Source organism: Mytilus californianus, unplaced genomic scaffold, assembly GCF_021869535.1.
Source record: "Mytilus californianus isolate M0D057914Y unplaced genomic scaffold, xbMytCali1.0.p SCAF_9, whole genome shotgun sequence".
In the NCBI taxonomy this organism is placed as follows: domain Eukaryota; kingdom Metazoa; phylum Mollusca; class Bivalvia; order Mytilida; family Mytilidae; genus Mytilus; species Mytilus californianus.
Genome location: NW_026262745.1, coordinates 87,428,832 through 87,440,517, shown reverse-complemented (window position 1 = coordinate 87,440,517; position 11,686 = coordinate 87,428,832). Strand labels below are relative to the sequence as shown.

At 30.5% G+C, this 11,686-nt stretch overlaps 1 protein-coding gene across 12 annotated transcripts in view; it reads left to right on the top strand.

Moving 5' to 3' along the window:
• The first annotated feature begins 1,606 nt into the window (after window positions 1–1,606).
• Window positions 1,607–11,686, top strand: part of LOC127716446 (transient receptor potential cation channel subfamily M member 2-like) — an 87,748-nt gene continuing 77,668 nt past the window's right edge. For 6 of the 12 annotated variants that reach the window (XM_052222643.1, XM_052222642.1, XM_052222636.1 and 3 more), the window contains exon 1: window positions 1,607–1,704. The gene's annotated coding sequence lies outside the window, so the exon portion shown is untranslated. Of the gene's footprint in view, window positions 1,705–2,848; window positions 2,868–11,686 lie in introns of those variants that run through there. The other 6 variants (XM_052222645.1, XM_052222638.1, XM_052222641.1 and 3 more) reach the window with 4 other exon arrangements.

Genomic DNA, 11,686 nt, shown 5'->3' with positions numbered 1-11,686 from the left:
TTCATGTACTTGCAAATTAAATGATTACACACAATTAAATTTAGTTTAAATTTGATTTCTTCTTTACAAAAAAAAAATAAACAACATTATGTCATAGCACAATATATCTTATTCATAACACTTTTAACAAACCCCTGAATATTTCAAACCAGTTTTAAAGCTCAATTGTTTTGAAAGACATGTTTCTTGATCAGGTAACATGTTACATAGTTTATAGGTGTGTATACATTTATTTTTTAATATTAATCAGGCATATCTAAAAATTGCACATAGTGCACGTCAATTCTATAGTACTGTCATATATCATCACAGTTATCGTAATTGAATTTTGAGCAAGAAATAGAAAGAGAAATAAAGTAGAAATTTATAATTAAGGCAACTGTCCTGCTTGTTGTTCTTTTTTCTTTACTTCCTTCAGGTTGTTCACCAATCAATCAATCATTTTCTTTTCTATTGGAAATAAAGAGGGGATATAATTCATATTATACATTACTTAAGTAAACGTAGTGTAAGCAAATTTAGGTTTCAACTTAAACTGGCACAATTGACTTAGTAAAGGTGAAAGTAGAAACTCATTGCAAATCCCTTTGGGTCATCTAGATCTTGACGTATTCCGGTATCTATGCTTTCCTTGGTTCTAGATTTGGGGTTTAAGATTTCTTGATGAATGTTAAATTGGCCTTTAATAGATAATAACATAACTATTTTACACAGAGAATGTAACTGTGTGACATTATCGGTATAAATAGTTAATTTAAAAGAAGAATACATTTTTATTGTGATGAATTCCGATAGTCTCAAATGTGAAACAAGTCGTTTTTGTTATTTTTCAAGACTTTCATTGCCATTTTCCGGATCCAAACGTAAGACGTCAGTTTGAAAATTTGAGTCTTGACATTTAAAACTTATTTATTGTCTCAGTGTGTCACATTTCTACAATTAATTATCCAGATTCATTTAAAACAACTTCGTGCATTTTATCATCAAAATCATAACAGTACAGTGATATCAACAATTTCCAAAGTCGGCCCAACTATCGCCAGTAACGTAGAAAGGAGTTCTGATAATTGTTTTTTTTTTTTTTCTATATAATAAAAGATAAAACTATTTGCCGTTTTTTAATATGAAAAATAAGACCAATTGTCAAAGAACGCCGCTACGGATTAAAGTCATGGTGTTCACTTGTTTAAATTATTTGTCGTTCGGTCAGGACTTATTTTCGACAATTATTTATATATTACTATTACTTTTCTGCGTCATACTGTGCTATTATATATGTTTTAGGCAGTGAATATATATGGTACATTTGCTATAAGGCTTTATCTTTGTAAAAAGTTGTCAATGTTAGGCACGAATTTTTTTTCTTTCACAAAGTGCTTGGTGAATTTTTAAGACTTTATAAACGAGTTACCTCAACAAATTCAAATGTGTTACAGTACCAAACTTGTTCGTACTTCCCATCAAGTTGCAATTAAAATTCCGTTCACAAAAATCGCCTTGTCAGTATTCTAATTTATTAACAATTTAAAATGTCTTGCATAAACAAGTCATTTGAAAATTTCATTTTAAAACTACTTCTTTACAAAATCATTCTTTCATTGCACGATGTACCCCAATTATAAGACATTTAACTTCACAAATTCTATATATCTAAATACGCTGATTTGAATTGTTGGGTTTTGCAGAAACGAGCTCCTGATTCAGGTAAGACTTTACGTAATTTATATTTTTCAAATATTTCTCTTATTTGATTCATTTTACAATTTTTATTCTTTTAAATAGTAATCAAAGACAATTGATGAATTTTCATAATGATTCAATCACATAGTATACAAAAACCATAACTGTTATAAAATTCATTAACTAGTGGTACAATGTGAGTCACATAATATCACAAGAGCAGAACAAATCAACATAAACGAGATAGAGAAGTAACAATTATAAATCATTAATCAAACAACTGAAGATTGAGCATACTGAATAAACTCATCATACCAGGAATGTATGTATGGCAAACGCGTTTTGCTACAAAAGGCGCAACAGTGACGCTTTGATCAAAACTAAAAAAAGCAAACTAGATTGCACAGTTTAAGAGCTTTCTGAAATTTTGCCCCGTTCCACCAAATTAATGTTTGCGTAAACCAAAGTGATTCTAAAGGATCATTTGTTCTTACCGTACTAGTAACACGTGAACTTGAATTTAAAGTAAAGATATAGGTTAGTAAGTATATGCCTAAAAATAAAAAATCCATGCGTTAATTATTTTAGATGAAACAAAAAAAAATGCTTTAGAAAAGTAAATTCCAGAACATTCATTAACGTTATTTTTTCCGTTATCGTAAACAAATGCAAAATCAAATGACAAGTAGTCGTACATGTCTATATAAACAATTTAACGTTTTATATGTTTTGAAAATAAATGTATTTTTTTATTTGTTTTCTTTTTTTGTAAGGAAAAGTTTTTTTTTTCTCAAATGTATTTAGATTTCAATGGCCAACAAATAAAGTGCATAATTTATGTAATCTCTCAAGGTGTGTAGGTCCAAATCATTCCGAAATGCAAACATTAGAAAACAATTGCTTTGAACAAATATGTTAGAATAACAAATATGTTTGTCCCATAAAGTAGCAAGTAAAATCTTGTTCACAAAAATCGCCTTGTTAATATTCGTATAAATCAAAAACTTAAGCGGTCTTGGATAATGCATTTCATTTGATATTTTCTTTTTAAAATATCTTCTTTACAAAATTATTCTTTCATTACACGACGTACCCCAATTATAAGATATTTAATATAACAAACACTAAATATCTAAATACGTCGATTTAAAATTGTTGGTTTTTGCAGAAATGAGCTCTTGACTCAGGTAGGACTTTAAATGATTTATAGATTTCAAATATTTGTCTTGTTGAACTATTTTACAATTTTTATTTTTTTAAGGTTGATCATTGATATATATTTCCTCAGATCGAATGGTCTTATACTAAAAAAAAAAAAGATTTTACCATGCTTTTTATTAAAAAATACAATAAAAAGTATGGGTCACCGTGATATATTTAAAGCTACAAGTCGTGAAAAATTGCCTAAATATGCATACATTTTTCCATGAAAAACACATTTATGTGAATAAATAAAGATTTAACCACTGCATCGAGTGTTATAGGTTATTTATCCACTCGAGACGGTTAAATTCAAATTTAAAACGCGAGGCTCACCGAGAGTTTTAAATATTTAAAATGTAACTGTCGAGAGTGGATAAATACCGTATTGGACGATATTTTGTGGTGGAATCTGTTTCTCTAATAATTTTTAGACGATATGCAGACAACAAATCATTATCCTTCTCTGGAATGATCCGGAAAAAGATATGTTCTTTCTATGTGACGATATCAGGTATGGTCGCCGTTTTTCATGACGTCACAATAAGAATTTCAGAGGAAATGAAGAAAATTTGACGTCATAATCGAATTTTGACCAATGAAGACCTGAGGTCAAACGAGCCGCTCGTTTAAAATAATAGAAATAGGTTTACAAAATGGTATTGTGTAAAGTTAAATTTCATAGATTTAAGGGCATATGTGGAATATGCTTTTAAATCTTTGAAATTTAACTTTTTAAGATAAAATGTTGTTTGATGATATAATGTCAAAAAATTTCTTACAAATTCCAAATAAACAAGCTCAAACGGATACGATGTTTTTATGACGTCATAAACGTGACCATGATGAAGAAAACGTATTCTCAATAATAGTTGACTAAATTTGGATATACTTTGTTTTAAATGTCACTGCCTACAAACAAGGACCACCAACATTGTTGTTTTGATGTGCATCTGACCTATATACATATGTTTGGTTTGAAATCAATTGATGCCAACTAACCTTCATCTTGGTCTCGACCTAAAAATAAAATGCGTATCGACAAAGTTTCACTTTTGCCTCAAAAACGCGTTTCAAAAGTTTGACAGTTTTATAATTTCTTCGTCTATGTATTGAAATCTAAAAATTAGTTCTTAAAATCAAACAGACCAAAATCAAACCATAATGCATAAAAAAAATTCTTGAAGAAATGTTTCTGACGTTTTGCAAGTCGCAGTGTTGACAGTGTACATTAAACTTAACTCTGTGTCAAAGTTTGAATATATAATCAACGGAATTTCTGAATTATCTTCTGAATAAAATACATTCACTTTTCTTGACATGAAATAATATGACTAATATAACACGACTTTATTATAGATCTTCATTCCGAATGATTTTTAGAGGCAATCATGCATCAAACTCTTAGTCCAGATAACAGTTTTCTTTTTAGTGCATCATTTACAAACTGCTTGATATTCGATCTTCAATGTAGTGTATTGTTGAGGTTCATTTAAAAAGGAAACATTATCCACTGATATTGTGAGTGACGGTTATGTTTACCATTGAAGTGATTTGATACAATAACCGTTTAACACGCAGGTATTAATGTGTCTTAAGTGCGTCGTACAGTTAGGTCTTGTAAACCTATTCACGGGTACACATCCCCAAATTTTTCTGCAATTTAAATCAAATTTTCATATCAGCAATATCATTGAAGACATCAAAATTTCAACAGCGCTGATTAATTATTTTTTCAGATAAAATGTGTCTTGGGAATATAAATTGTAAACAAATTTTTAGTGAACCCTTTACTCGGATTTAACTATATTGTCTGAGATCTTGATTACCTTCAATAAACCTGCAAATATACAATTTACCTGAAAATTCGTTCGTATGTTGGATAGTTTGATGAGTGTGTTTTACCCAGTGCTTATTATCTCTAACATAATACACATAACACACGGTTTCATTTAATTTAAAGATCGAAAGGTTCATAACATGTAATTATTAAAATCCTATTCACAAAAATGTCAAAACTCCTTGTGAACTATTATTTTTAAAGATTTCTTTACAAAACCGATTCGTTCAATTTAGAAATAAGAAAATTTAAGCAAAAAAAAAAACATTCTTAAACAATTTTTCCTTTAAAAATGCTTACAATACAATGCTTATATATTTGCTTCAACTCATTTAAAGCCTTCTTCTATAATGAGAAAGGTAAATATGCTAGATATACTTACTGGAGGTGTGATGAGATGGTTGAAGCTGTTAATTTTCTCCTTGATAATATTTATGTACGTTTCGGCAGCAAAGTTTATCGACAGGTTGTAGGTATTCCTATGAGCACTAATTGCGCCCCTTTAATAGCAGACTTGTTTTTGTACTGTTATGAATCACAGTTTATGACCAAACTCAGTAAAGACCCGTCTAAAATGCATTTAATTGAGAAATTCAACAACACTTACCGTTATCTTGATGATATTTTTTCGTTAAATAATCAAGAATTTTCTCAATATACTGCCGAAATTTACCCAAAGGAACTTACTTTAAATAAATCAAATTTAAACGATAACAACTGCCTTTTTTAGATTTAGATATTTCGGTTTTACATGGGAAACTCCAAGCTAAAATTTACGACAAAAGGGACGATTTTTTGTTCCCTATTGTTAATTTTCCCTTTTTGGATGGTGATGTTCCTTTGGCACCATCTTACGGTGTTTATATTTCACAACTCGTTCGCTATGCCCGTATCTGTTTTGACGTTTTTGATTTTAACGAACGTAATCTATGTATTACTGGTAAATTATTAAGCCAGGGATTTCGTTACCACAAATTACTTAAAACCTTTACTAAATTCTTCCACAGATATCTAGATCTGGTTTTGAAGTTTTGTTGTACCTGTAGAAAACTTATTTCAAACGGGATTGCACATCCTCATTTTTACGGCAATATTGTTTACCGTGCCCGGTAATTTAGAAACGATCCTGGTAAACCTATCGATCCTTTAATTACACTTATTCTAAAAGGTTACCAATTCAACACTGTATAAATTAAAAGCAAACTAAATATGATTGTTATATACATATACACATTCATGGATCCACAATCTGTCGATACCTGTATCTTGGCATTGCACAAGGTCATGTTTTTCTCTGACTGTTTATGACGTCTTTACATAAAATCCATTGGATGTTGGATGTGTACGGATTGATAATTAAGTCTTAGATGCATGATTTTTTTTTATTAGTTGTTAGTGGCTTAGAACTAGCTGTCAATAACTGCGAGTACTCTCAGATCTGTACTAAGTGTCTTTTTGTTGTTTAGATGTACAAGTACCCAGCCACGTCCACTTGTATTTGAAGTATTTGTATTTTTATCCATCTGATGAGTTAAGCCTCTTTCAACTGATTTTTATAGTTCGTTCTTATGTTGTACTGTTACATCACTGTCCCAGGTTAGGGGGAAGGTTGGGATCTCGCTAACATGTTTAACCCTGCCACATTATTTATGTATGTGCCTGTCCCAAGTAAGGAGCATGCAATTCAGTGGTTGTCGTTTGTTTATGTGTTACATATTTGTTTTTCGTTCATTTTTTGTACAAAAATTAGGCCGTTAGTTTTCTCGTTTGAATTGTTTTACATTGTCATTTCGGGGCCTTTTGTAACTGACTGTGCGGTATGGGCTTTGCTCATTGTTGAAGGCCGTACGGTGACCTATAGTTGTGAATTTCTGTGTCATTTGGTCTCTTGTCGAGAGCTGTCTCATTGGCAATCATACCACATCTTCTTTTTTTATATTTATAAAATAATCAATATTTGACAATTGATTTCGTTTTATGCATAGAAACAAAAATATCAATGTTTTCCAGACAAAACGATTTTTCATATGTCAAATATCGAAAATCTAAATAAAACCAATATTTTAAAAACGTTGATTTAAATTTTCTCATTGATAGTGACATGCGTCTTGATTTAAGTGAGTTTTTGATATTATTTTAAAACTCGGTTTCTTGTATTCGATACTTATTTTTGCTTTTGATAAAAATAATGATACAAATTCTTTGGTATGCGCTTTTAATACTTCATCGCATCCTTTATATTCCAATGCAGAACATTAAGATTTTTGCACATCACTGAAAACACGCGATTTTTAAATATCTTAAAAACCAAAGTTATTGCTCACTTTGAATACTCAATTTCCGGTCTCTACCTAACCAATTCTCATACGTTTGCATTTGGTATAAAGAAAACTATCAATTTTACTAGTAAATGGTATAGCTAAACCTCTCACATTTATGACAATCGCATATCAATTTTATAAACGATAATTAAACAACGGTACATATACCATTACTTTTTATTTAATTCGGAAGACGAACTCTTATTGCAAATTTCAAAGACAATTGAATCGGTAACTCAAAAACTCATACATAGTAAATTGGTGTACGGACAGGGAAAAATTATTCTGTCAAAAAACTTTACACATTCACTGACATAACCTTTAGCTAAGATATGTTTCACTATTTCTTTTAATAGTTTCTACTAACAATGAGACAGAATTATTACATGCACATTATTTGACGTCATAAGTCAATAAAAAGTAAAATCACCAAAATACTGAACTCCGAGGGAAATTCAAAAAAGGAAAGTCCCTAGCCAAATGGCAAAATCAAAAGCTCAAATAAATTTTTGTCAACCTGTCAAACCGAAAAACTGTACGTTCGATTTAATAGTCTTATGACTGGTCGGTTTTTGCAGGTTTTATTGAAAAAATAAAACACAATTTTGGAATTACTTTTATAATTATTTTCATGTTAACTTTATTTTGAAGATTTTGTTATTTTCAAGTCCTTGATCATTTGGAAATATGTGTATCATTAAAGTCAGATAATTTAAAAGGTTAAACAAAATCACACTAAAGATATTTTTAATATATCGTGTCTTTAGAAAGAAATCATCAAATATCATTTTGTCCTTGTTTGTATTCTAACGATTATTTTCTGTATCGACTGTTGATCAAGGAAACATATTTTTAAATATACAACACTAACGGCCTTAATTTAAAAATTGAGCACATATCTACAAATATACATTACAATGGAAGGTATATTTTAACCAAATTCACAACAAAAGAGAAAGAAAGAACTGCTATAACTGTTCAGGAAGGGTCTTATTATGAAAAGTTTCCCGCGATGCATGATTTTACCAACTTTAAGAATGTTGGGTCCATTTTGCTCTTCATCTTCGTTGTTTATTTGTTTTTTTTTCTTTACTTTTTTTATTCAAGCGTCACTGTTAAATCAAAATAGAATAGTATCATCTGTTAACATTGTGGGTAATACATTTGTAATACAAACAGCAAAGCTTAAGATTAGTGTAACAAATGACAGTACTTCAATTCTTTGTTTCAGCCGAAGGTCAGTTGTTCTCACCGGGCATTCTGTCTTCCTCCACCAAAAAGAAACTGACCGCGAAGAAATAGCACAAAAGTGCCGTGAAACATCAAACAATCAACTAATAAATCAATTCTTTGAATCACGATTCATCTTATTGCTTTGCTTTCCATGCTAGATATTGCCGGAGACTATAGACCATAAACTCTCAAACATGACAAATGTCTATTTTGTGGAATCATATATTCTCATCGGTGCTAATTTTCACTGTACTTATTGTACTTGTGAATATTACATTTCGTGGTTTTACCAATATTTCCATGAAAGTCTATAGAAATGTATATGTTGTTCAAATTAAGATCAGGTGTTCACCTTTACCTGATATTTTGAAGATTTTAATGACGGTTTAAGACTAATAATAATTTACTAGGTAGTATATTTGATGTCATTCCTTACTTAAATTGGCCGTTAACAAACATGCCAGATTTGAAAAAAAAAAAAAAAAACAGGATTAAGAAATTAGGTTTTTCAACTCCATTTCACAAAATTGACTTTGTTTATGCAAGTGGGTATTCTTTGTAGGCCCCTTGTAGTATAAAAGCTCGTCTCGTATTCAGGTATTTATCAATCCGTTAATGTTGAATTTAGAGTAATATCGGCTTTTAATGAATAATACCATGAAGATTTGTGACTGAGAATGTAAATGTGTGAAATGTTTATTTTGAATAATTTGTTATGTTCTTATAATTTAATATGAGTAAATTGTATGTGTAATACAACCAATTGCAATCGTGCTGTATCAGTCATCCCCGATGATATCAATATCAGTCATGGTACACAGGCATTATCCATCCCCTACATGGGCTTTGTGCATTTTTCAGCCCTAAGATGTACGACATCTTGTACATGATATCAGTCAAAAAGAGGCTAAAGATACTAAAGGGACATTTAAAGTCATAACTCGAAAATAAACTAACATAATCATGGCTAAAAAAGAAAAAGACCCACAGACAAACAACAGTACACAACAAACAACATAGAAAACGAAAGACTGAGAAACACGACCCCTTTAAAAAACAACATGGGGTTGATCTCAAAGGCAAACAGTTCCTGCCCCACATGTGGCACCCGTCAAAGATGCAAAAGTTTTATCAAACACCTTATCTGCATAACGTCATATAACGCGAAAAAAAACATCTACAGAACTCGTTGCTATTCTTTATATAATTTTGTAGACCATTTGTACCTGCACGCTGCTATAGATGAAGCTCGGGCTTCGTATTAGCTTAATCCATTCTTTCTACCGACAGGTCTTGTCTCAATTTTGATACTAGTATTCAAAAACGACAATTAGTTATACTTTACTATTACTTTCCTGCGTCATGTTTTTTTGTTGAGGAATAAAATCACTGATGCATAGCCCCATTATTTTCTATATTTATTACTGCAATTTTAAGCGTTCACAACTATTTTGTCTCATGTTCAAGTACAGTGACTGTCAAAACTACACCTTATTTTGAATTAAGTAACAAATTATGTACTTTTGATCTGAACAACAAGGCTTATATGCCCTCCCATTCTAATTTCATATATTAATTTTGTGATACAGCTAGGAATAGGAACACATTTGTTTAAAATAAGAAATTCTTTAGTGAGTGTCCTTTCAGACTGAGACCGAATTTGTGATTCTATACACTTTTAGATGTTATTTGGGTGTGAAATTATTTCATACAGTTGCTTTAATACTCATTTGTTAAAAGTGTCAACATTTGACATGTGTAACTTAAAAAATGTGTTTGTACTTGAACTATACTTATAAAATCCCGTTCACAGAGATTAGCCTGTCAAAATTTTCACTTTTGATGCTATTGAATGATATCAAGTTTAAATGACTTAATAACAAATCGGTCATTCATAGCACAATGTACCCCCATTTATATTAAATATTTGACATAACAAACCTGAAAATCTACATACGCAGATTTAACATATTAGTTTTTTGCAGACGTGACTCTTGGTTCATGTAAGTCTTTGAATTGTTTAATGTTTAAAATTCTGATTTTGTTTGTTTTGTTAAAATGATAACAATATATAATAGCAGAATTATTATTATAATTTCATCAAGTATACTAAAAACTGTTGTATAACTGAGATGATTATAGATCATATAAGAAATGTATGCATTATTAGTGATAAAAATATATTATAATATCTCGTTAGCTGGTCTGAAAATTGCACTTAGAGAGCATTTTGATTTTTTATGGTTCTATCATGTTTTCTCTCATAAATCGTAATGGAGTTTCGAGCAAGATGTCAAAATTCATATTCAAGGCAAACGTCTTGCTAGTTTTTTTATTTGTTTCCTCGAGAATCGTGTCTAATAAAACAGGTATTTTCATTCAGCTTCGATTTTTGATGTGTAAATTATACTATTCAATAGATGTTTTATGTGTAAGGACTGATGTGATAATACAAATCTTTATTTTCTATATAGAGGATGCTAATTTATATTCTTAGAAAATGATCGAAACAGCCAGATCGTTGTTAGCGGATATGTTTTCATTTTTGTAACTACAATCCCGTCCCCTTTTCCCGTATGTGACTTACCGATCTGGATTTATTACCGGGTTTGTACTATCATGAACAACACGAGCAGGATCTGCTTACCCTTCCGGAGCACCTGAGATCACCCCCAGTTTTGGTGGGGTTTGTGTCTCTAGTTTTCTGTGTTGTGTTTTGTGTGTTGTTGTTTGTCTGTTTGTCTGTTGGTCTTTTTCCTTTTTCTTTCGTTTTGGCCATGACGTTGTCAGTTTATTTTTGAGTTTAAACGTCCCTCTGGTATCTTTTGCCTCTCTTTTTCGTTCCTTTGTCAAATTTAGTAGAACAAGAAAGATGAAGGAAACGGTAATATCTTTAGGACTGAACAAATCATTATTTATTTGCTATAGGCTTCATGTGTTACAAGCTGTCAACATTTGGCATTGTGGCTTTTATTCTTTCACAAAGATAAAGTTGGGGGAATCTTAAAGAAGTCACAAACGAGTAATTTACTTTGTTGAAATGATGGTGAACAATACATGTGTTTGTACTTTAATTTTCAATCAAGTTACTAGTAAAATCACGTTCACAAAAAATGCCATGTAATCATTCTCATGTACTTGCAATTTAAATGATTGCAGATAATTAAAATTTGACTCCTTTACAACAAAAAACAAAATTATTGCATAGCAAAATGTATCCTAATCATTACACATTTAACAAACACCTGAATATCTAAAACCGGTTTTAAAGTTGTGATTTTTTGGAAAGACATGTTTCATGATCAGGTAAATCTTTACATAGTTTATAGTTGTGTATACATTTATTTTATAATATAAATCAAGCATATCTAACAAAATGCACAAAGCGCACGTTAATTATACCGTATTATCA